Below are 26332 nucleotides of genomic sequence, written 5' to 3'. Positions count from 1 at the left end.
AAGTCTGTGTTCTCAGGACCTAGAGTACTTCCCTTCTTTGTCCTGGCTCCCAGAGGGGCTGTGCTATGTAGTGGACCTCTGTAAGGCAGCCCTGGTCCCCTGGCCCAGGTGTGGATATATGGCCAGCTCTGGCCCAGTTCACAACACCAGTGAAGGAAGGGCCAGGCCACTGGGATGCCCAGACAACTTTCAGACCTGGATTTCTGAAGAGAAAAAATAGAGAATCCCCTAAGGTCTTGTGCAGTCACCACCTTTGCTGGCTGGAGACTGTAGCTGCCTGTGGTACCCTGTGAGCAGTTCGCTGTGTGGTGAGGAGACCCTGCCAGCCAAGACTCTTGCTCTAGGCTGGGAACACCATTGTCCTGGAGGTGTTCTGTCTTCTCTTCTCCAGGTTCTACAGCAAAGTCTTGGAACCCACTTTTGTAGGACTCTTCCTTGAAGTCAAGGGACAAGTCTAGTTTCTCCTTTGGGTCAAGCCCAGGGACACCAGTTGAATGCTGCTCCTGAGGAGGTCTGGGTGCTGGGATGTCAGGGCATCGCCAGTGTCCTTCTCTGTCCACAGAGGTACCACTTAGAGGAAGGCAGATTCCCCCAGCGAGGTCACCAGGCAGGGACTCTGTGTCGGAAGCACTTTCAAAGGGGTCAGTTTTTGTGTCTGAATGACTTTCACTCTGGTGGGACAGTGTCTCAAAGTCATTGTGGTCTGTTTCCTGGTTCCATGCCTGTTTCTCTGGTTCTGCAGGAGAAGTGGGGAGCTGCTTATCTTCAATTTTGTCTTCACCTGGCAGGTGTACACCTGGCTCTGGAGTCTGCAAGGGCAAGAAGAAAGGAGTCAGACAAGGCCTCAGGACATTTGCACTCATGTTACATTGCACCAGCCTTTGTCAGAAGGAGGAAGGCTCAGAAACATCTTATTAGTTCCCCATGTGTGCCTAGGAAAAGAGAGGTAAATATGAAGAGCTACCTTTTATTAACACAGAAAACAAGCGATGAAGCCAAACCCAAACAGTACGGAGAAAATGTAGCACATAGTTAAAGCAATTCTATTAAAAAATCAGAATAGGACAAATGAGCATGTGCAGTTTAAGTAAGTATAAATATGTTGTGTGAGTCATGGTGAAAAGCATATCTCTGCCTAATGTTTGCAGCAGTAAATATCAAATTAATATATGTTTGTTTTGTGTTGTTTATTCTTACATAACCAACTGGATTAAAGTCAAGACTCTTACACTTAGAAATGTTTTCTGAGTTAGGTTTGCTGGAGTAATTAAAAAAAAGAATTATTGAATTTTAAACACATTTCATGATATTATAAGTGCCTAAGACAGCTTTGAGAATAGGAAGAAAAGATGGAGAATTGTTCAAGTATTTGCAAATTTTCCTTTTGACATTACACATTTCTTTTTTTTTTAAAAAAATTATTTATTTGAGAGAGAGAGAGAGTGAACAGAGGGAGGGGCAGAAGGAGAGGGAGAGAATCCCAAGCAGACTGCCTGCTAAGCACAGACCTGACCCGGGGCTCAATACCACAACCCTGAGATCATGACCTGAGCTGAAATCAAGAGTCAGATGCCAAACCAACTGAGCCACTCAGGTACCCCTGTCTTACACATCTCTTAATCAACTTGTTGAGATATAAATTTATATGCATCTGTTTAAAATAGATGGACCTATGTATTTTGACAAATGTGGACACCCATGTAACTACTATCAATAAAAACCTAGAGTATTTCTATTTCTCAAAGAAAAGCCCCTGCCTCTTCCTAGTCATTCTCTACCTCTGTCCTTCTTACTTCGCAATGACGTGTTTTCTACCATACAGTCTAGATCTCTGTTTTCTGGAGTTTCAAATGATCAGAATATGCAGTTTGTATTCTTCAGGGTCTGGCTTCTTGCTTTCAGCATAGTATTTGAGTTTCATTCACGTATCATGGTTGTAGCATGTGTTGGACAGACAATGCCTTGAATGAGGTGATAATGCTACACCCTTCTTTCAATCACCAAACTCCCCAAAGACTCCTTAGACCAGAGTGGAACAAGCAATTGGCTCCATTTTTAGCTAAGGCTCCTCCACATTAAGTTTTGTACAAAAGCCGTTCATTCAGCCAGCCATTCCTAAGCACGTTTCTTAGGACTTGTCATAAGAGATTTCATTACTCCTTAACTGAGAGGAGAAAAATGGACAAACACCAAAGCATGCAATATGAAGCTTTTTAAGACACAAGATAGATTCAGAACATCAGGAATAATATGATAGTATAGTTTCAAATTTGTTGCAAGGCAGGTAGGAGTCAGTCCGGAATATGAAAGGAAACATTAAAAATCAAAACATTTGGAAAGGAGTGCTGTGTGCTTGCTGTGTGGTATTTGGGGGAGATATCCAGCTAGGAAGCCAGGGTTTCCCAAGTTCCCCAGCAGGAACACAGGGGCAAACTCTGGTCACTCCCAGGTCACCCACAGCCCTGTGAGGATGAGCAAGATGTGGATGTGAACATGCCTTGGCAAGCACAGAGGCCTGTTGCCGGGAAGGAGAGAAAATGAAGGCCACCTACAGCTATTGTTCAGTGAGTGCTGCTTTTGGAGCATGTCCACTCCCTCATCTTGCCAACTGAGTTATGAAATCAGGAACTGACACCCCAATGATAGAACATGTGAGCAGTCCTTTTAGCCAGACATAGCTCGACATAAACTTATAGACCCATAGTGGCATCAATACTCACATGCTTCAAGCCCAGAGAGTTCCAAAACCCAAGTTCCAAAAGGCCAATGCTCTGGACAATGATTATCCCAAAATTCCTGTGCTTACCTCTGTTCAGTATCACCTCCCAGAACACTGCCCATAAGGGGATGGACTAACGCCAAGGTACTGGACTCCCTGGCTGGGTCTTCTTAATGATCAAGCCTTTCTTTAAATTCCAGGTTATTCGGGCAAGAGGTCTCACTCTGTTTCAATGAAAATAAAAGAAAATTGCAGAAAAATACAAAAAATAATTTTTCCAGATTGCAAAATTGGTGTTGTCTCTGCAAGTGCACTGGTATAGCAGGTTTAAAATTCCTTAAAAGTGTACAAATGCTGAAATATGAAGAGCACATATCTTTTTAAAAAAGCATTTGATTTGGTTGAATATTAGGTTCTAAATCTTCTAAAGAAAGAATCTTTTCCTCCTGACTTGGCATAGGAGTAATCCTCAAGTAATTTCTCAGCATGAATCCATGTAATTCCATGGTTACCCTGGAGGGATGGCCTAGGGATTAAATCTAGAAGCAAAAGTATTCTTTTTGTTTAAATTTTTAAAAATATTTTATTTATTTACTCATGAGAGCCAGAGAGAGAGAGAGAGAAAGGCAGAGACACAGGCAGAGGGAGAAGCAGGCTCCATGCCGAGAGCCCGATGTGGAACTTGATCCGGGGACTCCAGGATCACACCATAGGCCAAAGGCACACGCCAAACCTCTGAGCCACCCAGGGATCCCTGTTTAAATTTTTTGTGAGAGTGAGCGGTGGGTCAAATTTGAATGTTCTTAAGCAGAGAAACTATTTTTGTCACAGTCCTGGCACTTCCTAATTGTCATGTTTTTGTAACTATATGAAGCTTCAAACGCTAGGGCAAGGTGTTTGGACTTTCTCCTGTATTTTTTTTTTTTTTTTCTAAAAGCCATTATGATTTGCTCTTTGACCCATGATTGACTGATTGATTGATTAAGATTCTATTTATTTATTCATGAGAGACACAGAGAGAGAGAGAGAGAGAGAGAGGCAGAGACACAGGCAGAGGGAGAAGCAGGCTCCATGCAGGGAGCCCGATGTGGGACTCGATCCCTGGTCTCTAGGATCATGCCCTGGGCTGAAGGCGGCGCTAAACTGCTGAGTCACCTGGGCTGCCCCCATGATTTGTGTGTTTGAAAAGAATATGTATTCTCTAATAAGATCATGCAGGGTTTGATAAGTGTTCATTAGCTCAAGCTTGTTAACTGCTAAATCCTAATTAATACTGTTAATCCTCAGTAATTTGACCAGTTTTTCATCTGCTATTAAGAGAAGGGTGATTTTAACATTTAATGTAACCACAAAGGTGGTGCACTTGTCAATTTATTCTTAACTCTGTCACCTTTTGATTGACATATCTCAGCATTATGTTAGTAGGTGCATAAACAAGTTTATGATGGTATACCTTCCTGGTGAGTGGCTCTCTTGCTACATAGTAACCTTTTTTATCCCTAATAAAGGTCTTTGCTTTCAAAGCCATCTTCTCTAATATGGGTTAATTTGGGTTATTATTTTCCTAGTTTTTCCATTCCTTTATTTTCAATCTATGCTCCTTAAGTATATTGTTCATAAACCACATGTAGCTGGGCTTTCAAAATCCCATCTATTTCAGTCACTTTTATTTAGTTTTTAAAAAGATTTTATTTATTTATGAGAGAGAGAGAGAAAGAGTGGGAGCATGAGTGGGGGAGGGGCAGAAGGAGAAGCAGACTCCTCCACTGAGCAGGGAGCTCAATGGTATGCAGGGCTCGATTCCAGGACCCTGGGATCATGACCTGAGCAGAAGGCAGATGCTTAACTGACTGAGCCACCCAGATGCCCCTTTCATTAACTTTTAACTACAAAGTTTAATCAGTGAGCATTTATTGTGATCACTGGTATATTATGGTTTCAGTCTACCACCATATTTCATTCTTTTGGGGTTTCTCCTTTTTTTCCTGGAAATTTCTCTTTTTTGTGTGTAGATTCAGCAATGGTTTGCTTAAGAGCATAAATATACGCATCATTTCTGTGTATTTTTGTTGCAGTGAGCATTTTGGGCAATACACAATCTGCAAAAATTCTAGAAACAGAAATTCACTCTGCTCACTGTAGTCTGACTGGCTATCTGTTCATTCACCCAAATCACTCTGGCAGAAGCCCCTAGTGACCTCTGCACTACCAAACCCAGGACTCCGGTTTTCTGTCTTGATTGCTCCTTGTTGTTGTTGTTGACTATTTAATTTTTTACAACTTTGTTGAGGTATAATTGACATAAAATAAAATGTACATATTGCAAGTGTACAATTAAAGTTTTTACGTACATCTGGGAAGCCATGACCACAGTCAAGATAATGAACACTTCTCTTGCTTCCAAAAGTTACCTTATGCTTTTTTGCTTCCTCTCATCTCCTTCTCACCTCTCCCTGGCCACCCTCCTCCATACCCAGGCGATCTTTACTTGCTTTCTGGTTCTACAGATTAATTTGCATTTTCTAGAATTCCATAAAATGGAATCATACTGTATATATTTTTGGTTTGGCTTTTTTTTTTCACTCAGAACAATTATTCTGAGAGTCATCCATGTCTCATGTGTCAATAATTTGTTTTATTGCTGAGTAACATTCCCTTGTATAGAGATTGCACAGTTTATTTATCCATTCACCTACTGATGGACATTTGAGTTGCCCCCAGTTTTTGGCTTTTCAAATAAAGCTGCAATGAACATTCGTGTACAAGTCTTTGTATAGATGTGTGCTTTCATTTATCTTGAGTAAATATTTAGAAATGGAATGACTAGATCATATGGAAGGGCTATATGTTTAATTTCTTAGGGAATGGCAAATGGCTTTCCTTTCCATTCCATTCCATTCCATTCTATTCTATTTTATTTCATTTTATTATTTTATTTTATTTTATTTATTTTATTTTATTTTAATTTTATTTTTTTCTTTAAAACAAGCTCTGACCAGTTTTATTAAAGAAAAATTTTGTGTGATTTACTTTTCACCAGTCTGTTCTGGCAGGCTTCTAATGATATCAGAATCACCTGGATCAATGATAGCCAGTGTGCATACTCTGTAGTATTTCCCACATGCTGTGCCCAATTCAATATTATTGCCACTGTAGTGATGGACACCAGTTTTGGCCAACATGGCCTAGTATTCTATTTCAGATTTCCTCAAAGCCGGGCAATTGTTGGCCAGGATGACCAGTTTCGCTTTGCCGTGTCTGATCATTTTCAGGGTCTGCTTGTACCCCAGCACATACTTTCCACTTTTCATAACCAGTTGGAGCCTAGAGTCGATCGACTCCAGCGACTTTTTCGTCTTCTTTGCGGCCACCATCTTCCTGCCTTAGACGCGGGACGGCCCCAACCAACAGCAACCGCCAAAAAATCCCCATTCCCTTTTATACTGCTCCAGCAATATATGACAGTGAGCTGCTCCATATCCCCCCCCACCCCTACCCTCCCCGCCCTGCCCAATCTGGTATGGTATCCTTTGTTCATTACAGCCATCCCAGTAGGTGTGAAGTGGTCTTAATTTGCATTTTCCTAATGACATATGATGTAAACATCTTTTCATATGCTTTTTCAATCTGTACATCTTTGTGAAATAGCATTTCAATTTTCAGTTTTTTGCCTATTAAAAAAATTGGGTTGTATTATTATTATTGAGTTGTAAGACTACTTTACAGATCCTAGATATAAGTCTTTTGTTTGATATATCTTTTGCAACATTTCTTCCAGTCTATGACTTGCCTTTTCATTTTATTGATAATTATTTTTAATTTGCAGAGTGAAAAGTTTTTATTTTGATGAAGCCTAATTTATTCGTTTTTGTAGGTCATGTAGGTCATGTGTTGAATTTTAAAGACTCATTCCAACTTAAGATCACAAAGATTTTTCCTATCATTTCTTCTAGAGTATGGTGGACAGGATAATGTCCATCTCTCCCAAAAGATATCCATATCTTAATCCCTGAAAGCTGTCAAAGTTACCTTTTATGGCAAAGGGGATTTTACAGATGTGGTTATGTTAAATATCTTGAGAAGATTATGCTGAATTATTGGGGTGGGCCTGATGTAATCATGAGGATCCTTTTAGGGGAAAAATAAGAGGCAGGAGAGTCAGAGAAGGAGGTGTGATAATGGCAGCAGAAACAGAGTGATTCAGGGAGGGCCATAAGCCAAGGAATGTGGGCAGCCTTCAGAAGCTGGAGAAAGCAAGTAAATGATTCTTCCTAGAGCCTCTGGAAGGGAACACAGTCCTGCTGACCCCTTGGTTTTAGCCCACATGAGAGTTTTCCATGTTGTCTACCAGTAGGCATGTGTAGCACAACACTGGCAAGGAACACAAGCACTGTGTCACATATAACGATGTTGCTTTCCAGAGAAAGCTCATGGTCTTTTTAGTGTAGTAGAGTCTGGGTTATAGGCCTATTTTTCTCAGTTGTCTGAGTTCACATTTCTGTCAGTGGCTGCCATAAGGCTGAGTGCACTTATCTTACTGGATTTGAAGAAAGACGAAGGAAGGAAATTAGAGCCCTCCAAAAATTCTAAATATTCTTCTGCCACTCTAAGTTATATTGATTTCTCTATGATACATGTGGAATATAAATTCTATCAGTTCTTTTCACAACTAACTGGTCACAAAAACTTTGGGGACATAAATTGTGTCATACACACATCATCTCCTGCTGCATCTGTTCCGGGGGTACAGAGTAAACACAAAGTAAGTATTTGAGGGATACAGAATCACACAGGATCACCATGCAATGGATGGCTGTTTCAATTCTGTGGCTAAAGATCTGAAAATCTTATGATTTTATTTTCACAGATCATTTCCCCCAAGCATAATATTCAAAGGTACATCCAGATTTACACACACATTTCCTGCTTATTGTATATATTAGACTTGTGCCAGCAGAGGCAGAGCATCTTATTTTTTCAGTTTTCCAATTTGGAATGTATTTTACTATAGAAATGAAATATTTTACTACTCTACTTGAGTAAAGAAACATTGTGTGTGTGTGTGTGTGTTTTAACAAAAGGAAACTCTTATTCAAATAATTGGAGTTAGACTGCAGTTCACAGAGGCCTCAGACAAGAGGGAGGGTGAGTCCCACTGCAGTCTATCCTCTGGTTGCTCAAGGAGCACCTGATGACTCCTCAGTCACAGCTCAGGGTGTGGCACACAGTTGGGCAAGGTTTTCCAGTAAATGTTTGTCAGGTGAATTAATGAACAGAATGCAGTGACAGTTATTTAGTGGGGCTGTAGAGAGACAGACAGAAAAAGAAGAAAGTTGGGGAGGTCTGAGGAGCCCTAGAAGCTCCCTCAGTTTTAAAGCAAGCTGCCCTATTACCTATGGACAGAGCCGCTCACTTACTCAACCTCATTCCCTACCCCTCCGTGATGTTTGGACCTGATCTGATCATATTTACCTTTTTTACTCTCTAAAAGCATGGGATTTTAGGTCAGTTGTTCCCACTGATGAAGTTATAAGGCAAATGTATTCTCTACACTGCCCAAGGATTCAAGCAATTTCTACCTCACTGTACCTACATGCACTACATGCACTTAGTTTTTACTCATTTGTTAGGTGACAAGATTTCTTCTATCTGGAAAGTCCTTTTAGGCAATCAATGGGAGTTAAATATGATCTTGGAAGTATTACTATTATGTTTACTTAAAAATATTCTAGAATCTTGGGGTGCGTGGCTCAGTCAGGTGGAGTGTGTGACTTTTGATCTCAGGGTTATGGGTTGAAGCCCCGTTGTTGGGTGTAGAGATTACTTAAAAATGAGATCTTTTAAAAAAAAGAATATTCTAGAATCCTAAATGGCCTTTTCCTTTAATTAGCCCTCATTCTATATGCTCAGCCTGAATTTCCACATAAATCAGACACTTTTTATTTTCAAAGGCCCTATAGCAATCTACTGCTTTGTCTGATTTTTCTGGGAAAGTACAGATGCATTTGCCAAAATTCTGGATTCAGAGCCACTTAAGAAGTTGCCATTTAATAAAAAAGATGTGATTATATATATATATATATATATATATGTAGCTGTGACTGTGATACACACACACACACACATATACCTAGAGTGGAATATTACTCAGCCATCAAAAATGAAATCTTGCCTTTTATGGTCACGTGGTTGGAGGTAGAGTGTATTATGCTAAGTGAAATAAGTCAGACAGAGAAAGACAAATACCATATGATTTCACTCATACATGGAATTTAAGAAAGAAAATAGATGAACACATGGGAAGGGGGAAAAGAGCAAAAGGAGAGAGGGAAACAAACCATAAGACACTCTAGAAGAAGTTGCCATTTACTAGAACTGTTATGTACCAGAGATGGTTTGAAATAAAAGACACACAAAACAAAGCCCCTTCTACCAGAGGAGTTCTTTTTTTTAAAAAAATATTTTATTTATTCAAGAAAGAGAGGCAAGCCAGCTCCATGCAGGGAGCCCGATGTGGGACTTGATCCTGGGACTCCAGGATCACACCCCAAGTTGAAGGCAGGTGCTAAACTGCTGAGCCACTCAGGGATCCTCTATCAGAGGAGTTCTAAACTAACAAAGGAACAAGCAGCTAGGCAACTAGCAAGTGTGAAATGTGCTGCATGCTCTACCAACAGTATAAACAAAAACTATACACACACATGAAAATGAATGATTTTAGAGGGAAGAAGTTCTCACGGGGGCTTCCCTTTGAACTGTGTTATGAGAGATGAAGTTTCATAAGTGCCAGGGGGAGAAGTGTAAAAGTAGGCCATTACTGATGGCAAGTAAGGTCCCTGAGGGGCTTGGTAGCAAGATGGGTCCTTAGCACTCTTCATTTCTTCTTCTATGTCAGATGAGGGCATATTTACCTACTCTGTACCCACCAGAAGGTGTACATCTCCACCTTCTCACATAACACATAATGCTGCAATCATCAGTATTATTCAACAATACCAAAATCTGGAGGTATACAGGTGAATCAAGTAGACCTTGCCATTGCCCCCAAAGACACACAAACAGCAAACAAGGACATGTGTGTGCATAATTAAAAATTCAGATGAAGGTTGTAAAGGGATAAAAGCCAAGGGGCAATGAATGATTAGGGAAAGTGTTTACTCTGAGACCTGAAAGCTGAACAGGAACCATCTGTGGAAAGGGTTAGGGAGGAGAGCATTCTAGGTCAAGGAAAAAGCATAACTCACAGGTCTAGACACCTTGGCTCAAGTGATCCAATAGGACAGGCCACTGTGACCTCATGGCGGAAGGCAAAAGGAGGTAAAGGCCAGATACTGTGGGGACTTGTAGGTGTGTTGGAGATTTGGATCTCATTCTTAGTTGAGAGGAAGCCAATAAAGAGTTTAAGACGTGATGTGGTTTATCTTTAGAGTCACTTGGGCCAGTCAGAAAACTACTGTAGTTTTTTACTTGTCTTCTCTATTAGACTCTAATGTCTCACTGCTGGGCACCTACTAAAGGCACCCTATTATCTGGCTGCATGCCCTCACATTGGCCTCTGAAACCTTTTCTCCTTCCCCATGGACTACTCTAAATGGTGAACTGAATCACCTGAGAAACTAGTCTAGAATCCCTTTCCAATGGGAAATAGGCATTTAACCACAGCTTAGAGAGGTAAAAAGTAAGTGACTCTCATTGTGATGAGAATTTGACTTATGCAACTCACTTCCCTTTTCTGTACCTCAGCATCCTCATTTGTAAATGAAGGCATATGACTGGATTAGCATATTCCAAGACAGCATTCTAACTGCAGCTTCTGCCTTGTGATACAAATGAGCTCAAAGGAGCATCACTCTTACTCTTAAAATGAAAAAGCAATAGTTTCAAATTCACAACATTTTTTGGAGCCATCTGAGAGCTGAGGTTGCAGAGCAAAGTACTGGCCCAAAATATGAGAGACGGGCATCTGCAGGGATATAGGAAACTCAAACTTCCAAGACTAATACCAAATGATCTAACACATGTCATGATTAGAATCCTAGAAGGAGAGGAGAGAGAGAACAAGGCAGAAAAAAATATTTGAAATAAGAAGTCCAAGAATTTCCTCAAATAAGTGACCATATTAAGCTACAAATTCATAAAGTTCAAGTAAGATAAATATAAAAGAAAAAAGTTCACATGTATGAATATCATACTTAATCTGCAGAAAACCAAAGACAGAGAAAATCTTCAAAGCAGATAAAGAGACACAATAATAGAGACAAACGAGGATAAGAATTAGAGCAAAAATCTTATCAGAAATCATGGAAACTAGTATGCAGTGGAGTGACCTCTTTAAAGAGCTGAAAGAAAAAAAATATCCAGCAAAAGAATCTTTCAAACATGAAGGAAAAACAAAGATTTTCCTAGCAAAAATTGAAGAATTAATTTCCAGCAGGCCTACTGTATAAGAAATGTTAAAACTTCTTCAGGCAGAAGGAACATGATAGCAGGCTGAATCTTGGGTCTACACACAGAAATGAAGAGTGCAAACAGCGGAAGAAATGTTCTGGACTTGATAAATGTAATCTATAAAAAATCCTAAGGCTAAATCCATACTTAATAGGAAAAATTGAATGCTTTCTCCCTAAGTCTTTAACAAGGCCAGGGTGTTTTCTCTTATCACTCTTACTCAATACTGAACTCTGTAGTCCTAGCCAGTGTAATAAGACAATAGAAAGAAATAAAAGGAATACAGATTAAAATGGAAGAAATGGAAGAAACTAAATAGTCTATGTGCGATTTTCTACATAGAAAATTCCAAAGGGGGGAATCCCTGGGTGGCTCAGCAGTTTAAGCGCCTGCCTTCGGCCCAGGGCATGATCCCGGAGTCTCAGGATCGAGTCCCGCATCCGGCTCCCTGCATGGAGTCTCCCTGTGTCTCTGCCCCCCTCTCTCTCTCTCTGTCTCTCTTTCTGTGTGTGTGTATGTGTGTGTCTCATGAATAAGTAAAATCTTAAAAAAAAAAAGAACATACCAAAGGAAATTAAAAAAAAAACCCTCCTAGAATTAACAGGAGGTTTTAATAGGTTTCAAGACGATAAGGTCAAGAAACAAAATAAGTTGTATTTCTATATACTAGGGATGAACAATTAGAATTTGAAATAAAAAATAGCATTTTTTGAATTATAAAAATCGTAGCCAAAAATTATATCCCTACGTATAAATCTAAGGAAAAAATTTAGGACCTATATGCTATATTTCATCAGCATGGCTTTTTAATCAGTACTAATCAAAGAAATCAAAGTAGACATAAATATATAAAGCAAGTGTGCTTTTCATGTATTTAAGGACTTAATACTGCTTTATACTACTATTACTTAATATTACGAAGCCAATTCTCCCCATTTTGGAATCATTTAAGTAACAAGATAACCATATTATTGAATTATAACCCAAAGAGAGAATAATTATCCATAAGCCTATACTGATAGGAATAAATGACTGAATAAATATTAAAAAGGGGATAAATAAGGGCACATGGGTGGCTTAGTGGCTGAGTGTCTGCCTTCAGCTCAGGACATGATCCCAGGGTCCTGCAGGGACCTGCTTCTCTCTCTGCCTATGTCTCTGCCTCTCTGTGTCTCACATGAATAAGGGGGAAATATAATTAATAAATAAGAGAAATAGTTGCCATTGTCATAGTAAGAGTTCTCTAGCTGAGTAAATATATAAAAATTTATATGTATATATATATGTAAATATATATATAAAATGTCATCCATTTTCATTTGTTTCCATTTACTTTATTATTTCTTCTTTGATATTCTGGTTGACCCTTTCATTATTTAGTAGCATGTTATATAGCCTCCATGTATTTGTGGTCTTCCCAGATTTTTTCTTATGGTTGACTTCTAGTTTCATACCATGTAGTTGAAATAGATGCATGGTATGACTTTGATATTTTTAATTTGTTGAGACTTGTTTTGTGGCCTAACGTGATCTATTCTGGAGAATATTCCATGTACACTTGAAATGAATGTGTATTTTGCTGTTTTAGGGTAGAATGTTCTGAATATATCTGTTAAATCCATTTGTATAAGTGTATCACTCAAAGTCACTGTCTCCTTACTAATTTTCTGTTCAGAAGATCTGCCCATTAATGTAAGTGGGATGTTAAAGTCCCCTACTATTATTGTATTATTATCAATTGGTTCCTTTATGTTTGCTATTAACTGTTTGTGCATTTGGGTGCTTATATCTTGGGTGCATAAATAATTACAATTGTTATATCTTCTTGTTGGATTGTTTCCTTTATTATGATATAATGTCCTTTGTCTCTTGTTACAGTGTTTGTTCTAAAGTCTATTTTATCTGACATAAGTATTGCTACTCCAGCTTTCTTTTGACATCCATTTGCATGATAGGTTTTTTTTTTTTATCTCCTCACTTTCAATCTGCAGGTGTCTTTAGGTCTAAAATGAGTCTCTTGTAGGCAGCATATAGATAGGACTTATTTTTTTTTAATCCATTCTGTCACCCTATGTCTTTTGTTTGGAACATTTAGTCTATTTACATCCAAAGTAATTATTGATAGATATGTATGTATTGCCACTTTATTACTTATTTTGTGGCTTTCTGAAGATTTTCTCTGATCCTTTCTTGTAAAAAAGACATATTTTTATAAACACAACATCAAATACCTTAGTACATAAGAATATATATAAATATATGTCCATAATCTTCATGGAAAAAAATTTTTACTTTAAATGCAAAATTTCAGTTTCAATTTAAAAGTTTCTTGGAAGACATTAAAGGACTTCTGGTTCTGCCAAAGATGGAGCAGCCTCATTGCTCCCACATCCTCCCCCTTACAACTAAATAACTGTAGGCACAAGACAACAAGACAGTAAGTCTCTGAAGAGTGGGAAGAAGAAGGTGGCTGTTTAGGACCTTCTAGACTTAAGGAATGACATGAGTCCACTGGCTTTCTTATTGCTTACATGTATATTGAAGAACCTGTAAACCTAAGCTCACAATAGGCTCAAACAAAAACTGCCCTAATGAAAGGTCCGGGAAAAGGGTAGCCTCACAAAACAATACCTTTTTGGCAACACCTTCCCTGTTCCAGCCAAACACCAGTGAAAACCACATTGTCTCATCTCACTCTGGTTTCAGCAGGGTGAGTGCTCAGAGATACTCCACCTGTTCCCAGGAAGGAGGTGATGCTCCAGTTTTCTCATCTGTGGGTATTGCCCCTAGTGGGCAATGTCAGTGACCCCAGCAGAAGGCAGATATCCTGTTCAGTGGAAGCAGGTGGTATTCTGACTCCTTTGCCATCAGAGTGCCAGCAGGGTGCTGAACCTCAATCCCAAACCAATAACAATCAGACTTAACAAGGCAGAATGAGAAGGAGGTAATTACCACCATGTTTCACTACTACCTCCTATCCCCCAGCGAAGACTCTACCCCAACCCAGCATCACATAGGTGGAAAGGCTGGTGAAAGGCTGGCTTGCTTATCCCTCCTCATGCCTCCCTTCCCATTTCTTCTCTGGTGCCATCACCCCTAAGCTTCCACCCCTCCCTGAAGCAACAGTGTGGTATGAGTCAGCCCTCTGCTTCCCCTTCCTGTACAGAAAGAGGCAATGTCAGTCAGTGCTCCATTTTTATTGGGCTGTTATTGTCAAGGCCCAGTATGAAGTTTAACATTACACATCCACCATGCCCTAGCAGTACATCTCAACTGGGTATTGCCTACTACTAAAGGAAGATTAAATAGGATCCAGAGTGTTATAATATCCAAATGTCTTAGATACAACTGAAAATCACTGGTCTTACCAAGAACCAGGAAAATCCCTACATGAATGAGAAAAGACAATCTACAGATACCAACACCAAAATGAATCAAATGTCAGTCATTTTTTTTAATATATTTTTTTAAGATTTTATTTTTTAAAAATTTTTTTAAAAATTTATTTATGATAGTCACAGAGAGAGAGAGAGAGAGAGAGAGAGGGGCAGAGACACAGGCAGAGGGAGAAGCAGGCTCCATGCACCGGGAGCCCGACGTGGGATTCGATCCCGGGTCTCCAGGATCGCACCCTGGCCAAAGGCAGGCGCCAAACCGCTGCGCCACCCAGGGATCCCAAATGTCAGTTATTTGACAAAATTCTAAAGCAGCCATCATAAAAATGCTTCAATAAGCAATTATGAATTTTCTGGAAACTAATAAAAACAAGAAAACAGGAAAAAAATAGGGAATAGTTTTCTTTTTAATGAAAAAGAATCAAATGGAAATTATAGAACTGAAGAATATAATAAGAGAAAGAAAAATCTGGGTTGTCTGAGTGGCTCAGTCAGTTGGGTGTCTCTCTTTGGCTCAGGTCATGATCCCAGGGTCCTGGAATTAAGCCCCAAGTTAGGTTCCTTGCTCAGCAGGGAGCCTACTTCTCCCTCCCCTCTGTCTCTGTCTCTCTGTCTCTCTGTCTCTGTCTCTTTCTCTGTCAAATAAATAAAGTCTTAAAAAAAGAAAAAAATATGCTGGCTAGGCACAGAAGCAGAGGGGAGATGATACAGGATAGAATCAATAAACTTGAAGAAAGATCAATAGAATTTTCCCAATCTGAACAACAGAGAGAAAAGAGACTGTAGCAATATTAATAGTCTCAGGGATATGTGACATCATAATAAATAAGCTCATATTTGTATCATCAGAGTCTCATAAGGAGAGGAGAGAGAGTATAGCACTGCAAAACTATTTGAAGAAATGATGGCTAAAAATTTCTCAGATATGGCAAAAGATACAAATTTACAAAGACTCAGAAAGCTGAGCAAACTCCAAGTAGAATAAATAGAAAGAATTCCATGCCAAGAACAGTATAATTGAACTTATGAAGACTAAAGACAAAGAAAAAATCCTGAAAGCAGCCAGAGAGAAATGACATACTCTTGTAGCAAACACATTTTGAATGACAGTTGATTTTGCATCTAAAACTATGGCAGTGGAAGAAAGTGGGTATTTTTTAAGAGCTTACAGGAAATAACTTGCCAACTAAAAATTCTGTAGACAGGGAAAATATCTTTCAATAATGAAGAAAAAATAAGGACACTAGAGAAGACACGTAAGTGGAGAGATATGCTATACTTCTGAATCTTAACAATTGGCCATGCCTGGAGAGCCTTGCTTCATGATCTTCAATGTGATAAATTAGTAATGCTGTGAGCCATCTACCCAACCCTGTGAATTACAGGATTCCAGATGATCACTAAAGATAAGGAATAAATAATGTGTCTTGCATTTATACTTTAAAATTTCTTAAAAATCTGTTTTTATCGCCCTAACGAAAATCTTTTCATTTGCCCCAGGCCAAGGCCCACCTTGTTAAGTGTGCACTCAGGCAGATGTAGTGGGAACAACAAGCCCCTTGTGGCTCCTCAGACATGGGTGCTTACTGTTGCTCTGCAATTCTTCCAGTAATTACTCTCTCATTCTCCACAAGGCTACTTCAGACCTTCCTGCCACCCAATTCTCCTGCTCCACATCTTTTACTTGTCTCTTCCAGGTGATCTGATCACCTCCTTAATGGAGACAACATTGTCACTCAAGAGTACCCTCAAATTTTGTCTCCTCCTTTACATTCCCTTAAGTGTCATTCATCTCTTCCTCCTTTCAAGTACACTTTCAGTCCCATTCCCTTTCTCCTGTATGTGTTCCCAGTCACACCTTCTCCTGCTGATGTGAGCCCTCCAAACTCCAATGACAATCTTGTCTTTTCTGTAAGTTCAACTTTCCACTGGCTTTCTCCCAATAGCACTTAAGCATAATTTTCATTCTCTCATTTAAAGTAAAGTCCTCCTCCCAACTTTTTTTATTATATATATTATATATATATATTATAATTATATATATTATATTTATATTATGATTATATATATATGAAATTAAAGTTCAATTTGCCAACATATAGCATAACACCCAGTGCTTATCCCATCAAGTGCCCTGCCCAGTGCCTGTCACTCAGTCACCCCATCCCCCCACCCACCTCCCCTTCCACTACCCCATGTTCATTTCCCAGAGTTAGGAGTCTCTCATGTTTTGTCACCCTCTCTAATTTTTCCCACTCATTTTCTCTCCTTTCCCCTATAATCCCTTTCACTATTTTTTATATTCCCCGTATGAGTGAAACCATATAATGATTTTTCTTCTCTGATTGACTTACTTCACTCAGCATAATACCCTCCAGTTCCATCCACATCGAAACAAATGGTGGGTATTTGTTGTTTCTAATGGCTGAGTAATATTCCATTATGTATATATATATATATATCACATCTTGGGCAGCCTGAGTGGCTCAGCGGTTTAGCACTGCCTTCAGCCCAGGGCATGATCCTGGAGACCCGGGATGGAATCCCATTTTGGGCTCCCTGCATGGAGCCTGCTTCTCCCTCTGCCTGTGTCTCTGCCTCTCTCTCTGTGTCTCTCATGAATAAATAAATCTAAAAAAAAAACAAAGAAAAATTATATACCACATCTTCTTTATTCATCTTTCAATGGACACTGAGGCTCCTTCTACAGTTTGGCTATTGTGGACATTGCTGCTATAAACATTAGGGTGCAGGCATCCTGGCTTTTCACTGCATCTGTATCTTTGGGGTAAATCCCCAGTAGTGCAATTGCTGAGTCGTAGGGTAGCTCTATTTTTAACTCTTTGAGGAACTTCCACACAGTTTTCCAGAGTGGCTGCACCAGTTCACATTCCCACCAACAGTGCAAGAGGGTTCCCCTTTCTCCACATCCTCTCCAACATTTGTTGTTTCCTGTCTTGTTAATTTTTGCCGTTCTCACTGGTGTGAGGTGGTATCTCATTGTGGTTTTGCGGACCATTTTCTCCTGTGCTTATTGGCCGTGTCTACGTCTTCTTTGGTGAAATTTCTGTTCCTGTCTTTTATCCATTTCATGATTAGATTGTTTGTTTCTTTGGTGTTGAGTTTAATAAGTTCTTTATAGATCTTGGAAACTAGCCCTTTATCTGATACGTCATTTGCAAATATCTTCTCCCATTCTGTAGGTTGTCTTTCAGTTTTGTTGACTGTTTGTTTTGCTGTGCAGAGGCTTTTTATCTTGATTAAGTCTCTTTCTTTCTTTTTTTTTTTAGTATTTTTTTTTAATTTTTTTTATTTATTTATGATAGTCACAGAGAGAGAGAGAGAGAGAGAGGGGCAGAGACACAGGCAGAGGGAGAAGCAGGCTCCATGCACCGGGAGCCCGACGTGGGATTCGATCCCGGGTCTCCAGGATCGCGCCCTGGGCCAAAGACAGGCACTAAACCGCTGTGCCACCCAGGAATCCCTTGATTAAGTCTCAATAGTTCATTTTTGCTTATGTTTCCCTTGCCTTCATACATGTATCTTGCAAGAAGTTGCTGTGGCCAAGTTTAAAAAAGATGTTGCCTAGGTCCTCTAGGAATTTGATGGATTCTTGTCTCACATTTAGATCTTTCATCCATTTTGAGTTTATCTTTGTGTCTGGTGTAAGAGAATGGTCTAGTTTCATTCTTCTGCATGTGGCTGTCCAATTTTCATAGAATCGTTTATTGAAGAGACTGCCTTTTTTCCAGTGGATATTCTTTCTTCCTTTGCTGAATATTAGTTGACCATAGAGTTAAGGACCCATTTCTGGGTTCTCTGTTCTGTTCCATTGATCTATGTGTCTGTTTTTGTGCCAGAACCACACTATCTTGATGACCACAGCTTTGTAGTACAACCTGAAATCTGGCTTTGTGATGCCCCTGGCTCTGGTTTTCTTTTTCAATATTCCTCTGTCCTCCCAACTTTCTTGACATTAGTTCCCTCCAGCTACTCGCTACTCTCCTTATCTTACCTTCTATGTCACTTTTTAAAAAAGATTTTATTTATTTATGAGAGAGAGAGAGAGAGCCCAACAAGGGGAGCAAGAGAGGGAGAGGGAGAAGCAGACTCTCCTCTGAGCAGGACCCTGGAATCATAACCTGATCTGAAGACAGCCACTTAACTGACTGAGTCATCCCTTATGTGTCGCTCTTTAATGCAATACCACCTGATCCTGCCCACCATCTATGGGAATTACTCTAATAGATCACCAGTGTGACCTTGCTGGTGCTAAATCCAGTGCACATTTTGGTCTTCATTTAACCTGACCTCTCAAGAGCACCTGACCTCAACTTCTTTCTTGAAACTCTATTCTTTGGCTTTGAGCCACCATACCCACCTGGGTTTCCTTCTTCTATACCTGCTGCTTCTTCCTCCTTCTCTGGCTCCTCTTCCTCCCTTCCACATCAAGAAACATCAAGAATGTTTCCAGTCATTCACTGATGACCTCCAAACCTTATCACTATCTTAGAGCTATCCATGGAACATCACCTCTCATTGTCATAGCCACTTCAAATGATTAAATATCTCTAAAACTGAACTCATGCTTTCCACTGTTCTGTCTCTCTTCTAGTCTCTGTGAAATGGTGCCATTTTGCATCTAGTCAGCCAAGCTAGGAACTCAGGGATCACTCATAACTTGGTACTTTCTCATGCTCAATCCCACATTGTATCACATTCACCTCTCTCCCTCACACTGGTATTTCTACTTTTCAAGCCATCATCATCTTGCTTGGATTACCGCAACAGTCTCATTAGTTTGCCAGCCTCCTCTTTAAATACAGTCCTGTCCATTCCCATAGTACTATCAGACAACCTTTCTAAAATGAAAATCTGATCATCTCAGCTCCTTGCTTAGAGCCTTTGGCAGCTCTCTTATCTGTCCTTTCACTGCCCTGTATCTCAGGCTCCCTGAAGTGAATTCCATAGGCCAACAACAATGAGCCACTGTGCAGCAGAATAGCATTATTCTTTCTGCTTGGGACTTTCCCACCCTTGTTAAATTCTATCCATCACATCAGATATTCTTCCTCCAGGAAGCTGCCCCTGCTTCAAATAGACTTCCTAAGTACACCACAGCACTGTGTTTATTCTTCTTGTAGCAATAATTAGACTGTATCTTAACTCCCTGTTATCAATTCTGATCCCCCCTTTTGAGTTGGAGGCAAGAGCGTGCAGAAGGCAAAATTTTTGCCCCCAGTATCACGTTCATACATAAATTACATGACACAAATGATTTTGCAGATATTGAGATTAATAATCAGTTAAAATTAAGATAAAGAGATTACCCTGGATTACTTTGGCAAGCCCAAAGTAGTCATATGCTTCAAAGCAGAAGAGGAAGGCAGTGAGCTGGGGCAGAAGTCAGAAAGATTCCAAATGTGGCAAAGCTCGGACACTCCTTCACTGGCTCTGAGCTATAGGGGGTTATGTGCAAGATGTAGCTATGGTAAAGAATTCTATGAATCGGGGAAAAATTGTGAATATGAGATATATGTATATTTTTGAGATTGAGAGGAAATTTTCTGGCACACCCTCACATCAAACTGAACCCATGCTCTGTTGTAGCCTGGCAGTCCAATATAGTGCTCTTAGTAGCTAACATCTGTCCTATCACTTAAACCTGGCTCCACCAGGAGTGTGTTTGTGTGAGCTGCAGAATCCTTCTGCCTTAGTACATAAAAAGGAGCAGCTTCAGTCTGCAGCTTTTTATTGCCTATCATTTCCCTGTTTTTCACACACTCCTTCTTGTCATGGGTGTGTTCTGGCTCCCTATGAGGCCTTGAAGCATCTGCCCAATCAGAGTCCTATCATTTCCACCTGAGAATCCAGGTCTCTCTCTTCTCTCTGACCAACTCATCAATCTACTCAGTGCTGCCATCTCATGAACTCTCCCAGACCTAAATCCACAATCTTGTATTCCTTCCTTCATTTTTAATTCTTTCATTGGCCATCTTGTGTTAAGTCTCTGTTCCATGCCAGGCTCTGGGCTTGGCACAAGGGACATACAGACAAATACAGGGTTGACTCACTCCTCCACTATTAGTTTCCTGATCTGGGAAAGTGATAATTTTCTTTCATCCTGGGCTGATACCCGTGGAAGGCCTCCTTCCCAGGCCTGCAGAAGGACTTGAAAAAGTGCATGTTTACTTGCAGCACGCTGCCCTGTGCTCGAATGGGCTTTAGCTCCAGTGGCCCTGCTGCACAGGACTTGGCTACATGTATGTCTTATATTCATATCCAGGACTGTATTCAAAAGATCTGTCCATGCTCCTGGCCCACCCAGGGCTCTTATCTGGGGGCATAATAGCATTTTTATGTTCATGGTACAGGAGAAAAATGTGGATAATATGAAACAACCATACTACAAACAAAATGCAGTTTTTCCTACTTACATATTTAAATATTAATCTTAGCATGCACATGTATAGCCCTCTATTCTGCCTGGACTTCTATATTTCTTCTGGCATGTTTACTGTACAGTTAATATAAAGGTTCATTTAGTTACTTAAACATAAAAAAATACAGCTAAAATAGGTCCATTGTACTTGACAGCATGCAAACTTTGCATTCATTAACTCATTTGTTCTTCACAATTTGTGTACTATTATGACAATTTTGAATTAGTAGCAGCATGGTGTCTCAGAAAAATTAAAAGATCCTGTTGTTAGAAAGAACTACCACTTAGCCTTATGTCTGTGGGTAAAGGTATCAGACTTGCCTGAACTTCAGTTTCCTTATCGGTAAGATTTAAGGAAAAAATGCTACATCATGTATGTATGTTTGTGCTCAAATGAAAAAAATAGGTGTAAAATGCCCAGCAAATAGTAGATATTCAACAAATACTGGGTCTTTTCCTCTTTAATTTTAAAATTAACACAACTGAAGCTAGGGAAAAATTAAACAATGTGGAAATGTTTATGCCTCCTGCTTCTGGGTGGAGTGACCTTCACACCTGCTCACCCTGACCTGCGGCCTTTCAGGTCCCATACATCCATAATGGAAAGCAAGATCTTCTGTGGCAGGAGGCTAACATTCCTAGACTCACAGTTAGCAGCTTCAGCTCACTTAGTAACCAGCTATCACTTATGCAAACACTGCATGTCTTTTGTTTCATAGAAGCAAATGGTATATACATTTTCCTGCGTGTGCTGTGGTTTAAAAAACAGAGCCATGTTCAATGATGGGCTGGAAGTGCACTGTCACAGAAATATTTTCATCCGGTAGCATTAGAGGATGGGAGCTAGCATTTCTAGAGCTCACTGTGTCTTATATTCTTCCTTTCATTGAAATTCTATAGGAACTACATTCCTCTGTCCTCCCCTAGCGTGGTGATCAGGGCCAACAGGCTAATGCTAATTCATTCCTACCAAATGATAGAAATTTTACCTGTGCTATCTTATTCAATTTTCATCACCCTAGAGGATGATTGCCACTATTTCCATGCAGACTTAAATTCCACTGAACCAGTGGCCAGTCCCTGGCATGAGTGGCCGGCCACCAGTATGGATCCATATGGAGCTGGGGACCGTTCATTCTGGCTGCTGTTGATGCAGACATCTACCCTCATTGTCTCTGGTCTGTAACTTGGACTTCAGAGGCTCGTACCCTTTTACCCTGAGGCCTGAGTTCTCTTTGTTTGCCAAATATACCTTCATTTGGTAAGTGATAGTTCGTTCTAAAATATCATAAATGTGGGGACTCCTGGGTGGCTCAGTTGGCTAAGTGCCTGCTTTTGGCTCAGGTCATGATTCCAGGGTTGTGGGATTGAGCCTGACGTCAGGTTCCCTGCTCCCTCAAGGAGCCTGCTTTTCTCTCTCCCTCTGCTGGTCCCCCTGCTTGTGCTCTCTCTCTCTCTCTCTCAAATAAATGGATAAATGAATAAATAAGTATTTTTAAAATATCATTAATATGGTGGTTAATTTTATGTGTCAACTTGACTGGGCTAAGGAATTCCCAGATAACTAGTGAAACATTATTTATAGACGTATCTATGAAGGTGTCTCTGGAAGAGATTATTAGCATTAAATGGGAAGGAAAGAAGACTGGCCTCACCAATGCAAGTGGGTATCATTCAATCTATTGGGGACCCAAATAGAACAAAAAAGTGGAGGAAGGGAGGATTCACTCTCTTTGGTAGAGCTGAGACATCCACCTTCTCCTGCCCTTGGGGATCAGTGCTCCCTGCTCTCAGTTATTTGGAACCAGGCCAAGACTTACACCATCAGCCCTCCAATTCTTTGAACTTTAGACTCAAACTGAATTATACTACTGGCTCCCTCGGTTCTCCATCTTGCAGATGGCAGATCATGGGACTTCTCAGCCTTCATAACCACAGAAGCCAATTCCTATAATAAATCTCCTCTTATATACATCTCTATATACTCTATTGATTCTCCTTCTATGGAGAACACACACACAGTTAATATAGTAAAATATGAAAATCGCCAGTACTGGTGAAGGCAGTATAACAGAAAGAAAAAAAAGTTCCAAGCTCTGAAATGTTTACTGTGGGTCAGTTAACCATCCTTTCTGAGCCTCATATTTGCCATCTGCAAAATGAGATAGCTATTCTCACCTCATACTGTTGTAAGGGTTAAATTAGGTACCTGAAATATAGTATGTGCTCAATGAACATCAGTTGCCTTCCCATATACACACGCCATCCCTGCATAGTTAAGTATTGTAATGTTCCTGAGTCACTGCTGCTAGAATAATGGTTTCTGCTTGGACTACAACAAATAAGAAGCTCTCCCTGTCTACTTTACATAAAATCTCTCCTATTTGCCAGCACAAATGGCTCTGTACACACAAGGGATTATAAGACTGCTATTTCAAGTATTCCAGAAAAAGAGAAAGAACAAAAGGTCATTTGTTAACATATATATGAGGTACTATATTTTTATAATGTTTTAGATTAATAACAAATCAAAAAAGACTATATAAAAACCAAACCCTAGGGGCACCTGGGTGGCTCAATTGGCTAAGCAACTGCCTTTGGCTCAAGTCATGGTCACAGGGTCCTGGGATGGAGCCAACATCGGGCTCCCTGCTCATCGAGGAGTCTGGCTCTCCCTGTGCCCCTCCCCATTTCCTGTACTCTCTCTCTCTCTCTCTCTCTCAAATAGATAAATAAAATCTTTAAAAAAAACCAAACCCTAGAATACTAGTCTTTTTAACAAATGGTACTAGAACTATAATCATATGCAAAAATGCAAAATAAAAAACCCTCTACCTTATACCATACATACAATTAACTCAATATAGACATATACCTAAGTGTTAGAACTAACCCATAACACTCTTGAAAATCTTTATGATCTTGGATTAAAAAGCTTGTACAACATGCAAAAGAAGTGAAAATCAAACTTTGCTCAAATTTAAAAATTTTACTGCTTAAAAGTCACTGTTAAAAAAATGGAAAGGTAAGCCACAGACTGGAAGGAAATATTTGAAAAATATACATCTGATCAGCACTATATCCAGACTATATAAAGCACCCTTATAGCTCAGTAGTAAGACAAACAACCCAATAAAAAAAATGGGCAAAAAATATGAACATACACTTCACCAAGAAGATTAGGCAGATGGCAAATGAACTCATGAAACAGTGCCCAACATTCTTAGTCCTTAAGGAAATGTAAATTAAAACCACAGCTCTCACATACTGCTGATGGGAGTATAAAACAGTATAGCCACTGGGAAAGAGCTTGGTAGTGTCTTATAAAGTTACACACTTGCCATGAGATTGGTGGTTCTACTCTTATATTTTATTTTTTAAGATTTTATTTATTTACGAGAGAGAGAGAGAGAGAGAGAAGGGGTATAAGCATGCAGAGGGCAAGAGATAAGCAGGTCCCTCACTGAGCAGGGAGCAGGACCACAGGGCTCAATCCCAGGACCCTGAGATTGTGACCTGAGCTGAAGGCAGACACTTAACAAAGTGAACCACCCAGGCACTCCTCTACTCTTATGTTTTTACTGAAAAAAAGTGAAGCACATGTTCACACAAAGATTTTTAAGCAAATGCTCCAATAGATGTATTCATAATTCATAATATTCAAGCTGTCAACCATCCAAATGTCCACTAACTGGTGCATAATCACACAGTGACATCATGGAACACTACATAGCCACAATAAGGGAATGGACTTCTCACACTCAGAACAACATGGTTGAATCTCAAAAGCATTCTACTAAGTGAAAGAAGCCCAACACCAAAGGCCACCTAAGCTGCCATTTCATTTATGTGAGACTCTAGAAGAAAAGGACACCTGAAGTAGCAGAAAACACACCCATGTTTACTGGGGTCATGGGAAGGGGAGTTACTAGGTAGGGGCAGAGGGGAACATTTTCAGGGAATAGAAATGTTCTATATGATGATTGTATAATGATTGTAGGGATAATTATACAATTGAACACATTTGTCAAAACTCATCAAATTACACTTAAAAGTGGTGAATTCTATTATATACAAATTATACCTCAATAAAGCTAGTTTTAGAAATCCATATTGTAATCTCTAGGTTGGCCAGAAAAAGAATCACAAAGGAAGCTAATGGAAGATACTTTAAACAACTGCATACACAGAGATTGAGGTTAATCTGCCCAAAAGGCTGTGAATTGGCTAACCTGACACCATGCAACAGGGGGGCCATGCAGGGAGCCACAGAATAGGACCTTTAAAGAAGCAAAACCTGGACTGGATGAAATTGTTAAGGATTCTCACCAGTTTTTCCTCTCCAGAAGAGAGTGTTTTTTTTCCTAAAAATTAGAAAAGCAATAGATGGTTCATTGTGCAAACAAAGCAATGAACCAGAAGGATATGAATGACAATAGAATCTCCTCTCTGTCCCAGGACTCCCAGCCCTGGCCTCAGAAGTGCCCTCTGGTGCCCTCTGGGGGCAGGACTACGCCCCTCATATTGTCCTCCTGTTCCCCCTACAGGTAGTTCCTCAGTGGTTCTTTAATGAAAAAGGACTGAAAGCCACACCTAGATTTAGTTTGCAATTTAGGGGTTCAGATTTCATTAAACAGATTTCCTCATAAAATCTCAAATCTCACTTCTGCAGGGATCATATCTGGAGTGCATAAGCCCTGCCTGATCACTATACATGTAGAAATCAAGCAACTGTTCTGGGTGGGCAGTGGGTAAAATAAAGAGCAGGAATAAGCATGTAGATAACACCATTACAGTAATTTCTGTGTAACTAAGTTAAAGTTCAGTTTAGTTTAATAAATAGCTTTTACAGAAAACAATCACATCCATAGCAAATTGACATGTATACCCAGTTTGTAACACACAGTTTAAAATTCTGAAAATATATCCAATGATCAAGTATACTTATACAGGATCTGTTTGCTCCCTGCCATGACCTCAATGGGTTGTGGGTTGGCACATCCTTCATACCCAGGCACAGCAGGGCATGGCAGGGAAGGCTGAACAGTAACAGGACCATCTAAACTCTGAATTTACTCTCCCATCCGAATCTCATCAAAAAGTCTCTTCCTAGACACAAGAGTAGTCTCCCTTCTTAGAAGCACATGTGGCCTTTCTTACCTCTTAGGTCCAGCTGTCCTGGAACACAAGTAAACCAAGGTGTGGCCTTCTCCAACAGAGTGCCTTCTGCAGGGAACTGGGGAACATGCCTGGACTGGGCAGGGAGGGAGGCTTTGTGAAGTTTGGAGAGTGCCTCTGGGTATTTGCAACACCAACACGTGCTTTACT

The 26332-nt window shown here is 39.9% G+C and overlaps 2 long non-coding RNA genes and 1 pseudogene across 3 annotated transcripts; 1 reads left to right on the top strand and 2 right to left on the bottom strand.

The window, feature by feature from the left end:
* Window positions 1-376: 376 nt before the first annotated feature.
* LOC119864465 lies at window positions 377-1168 on the top strand. 2 transcript variants are annotated; one of them, XR_005374005.1, is made up of 2 exons: window positions 377-641; window positions 743-1168. It is a non-coding gene; the product is annotated as an uncharacterized LOC119864465 (long non-coding RNA). The 2 variants fall into 2 exon arrangements; XR_005374004.1 differs by having other exon boundaries at window positions 379-641; window positions 789-1168.
* LOC111091128 lies at window positions 675-26278 on the bottom strand. The gene is made up of 3 exons (XR_005374006.1): window positions 26165-26278; window positions 2807-2943; window positions 675-809 (listed from the first exon to the last, which is right to left on the bottom strand). It is a non-coding gene; the product is annotated as an uncharacterized LOC111091128 (long non-coding RNA).
* LOC100687725 lies at window positions 5696-6140 on the bottom strand (annotated as a pseudogene).
* Window positions 26279-26332: the final 54 nt, after the last annotated feature.

This window comes from Canis lupus, chromosome 19, assembly GCF_011100685.1.
Source record: "Canis lupus familiaris isolate Mischka breed German Shepherd chromosome 19, alternate assembly UU_Cfam_GSD_1.0, whole genome shotgun sequence".
NCBI lineage: Eukaryota > Metazoa > Chordata > Mammalia > Carnivora > Canidae > Canis > Canis lupus.
This window is presented reverse-complemented; position numbering and strand designations above follow the sequence as displayed.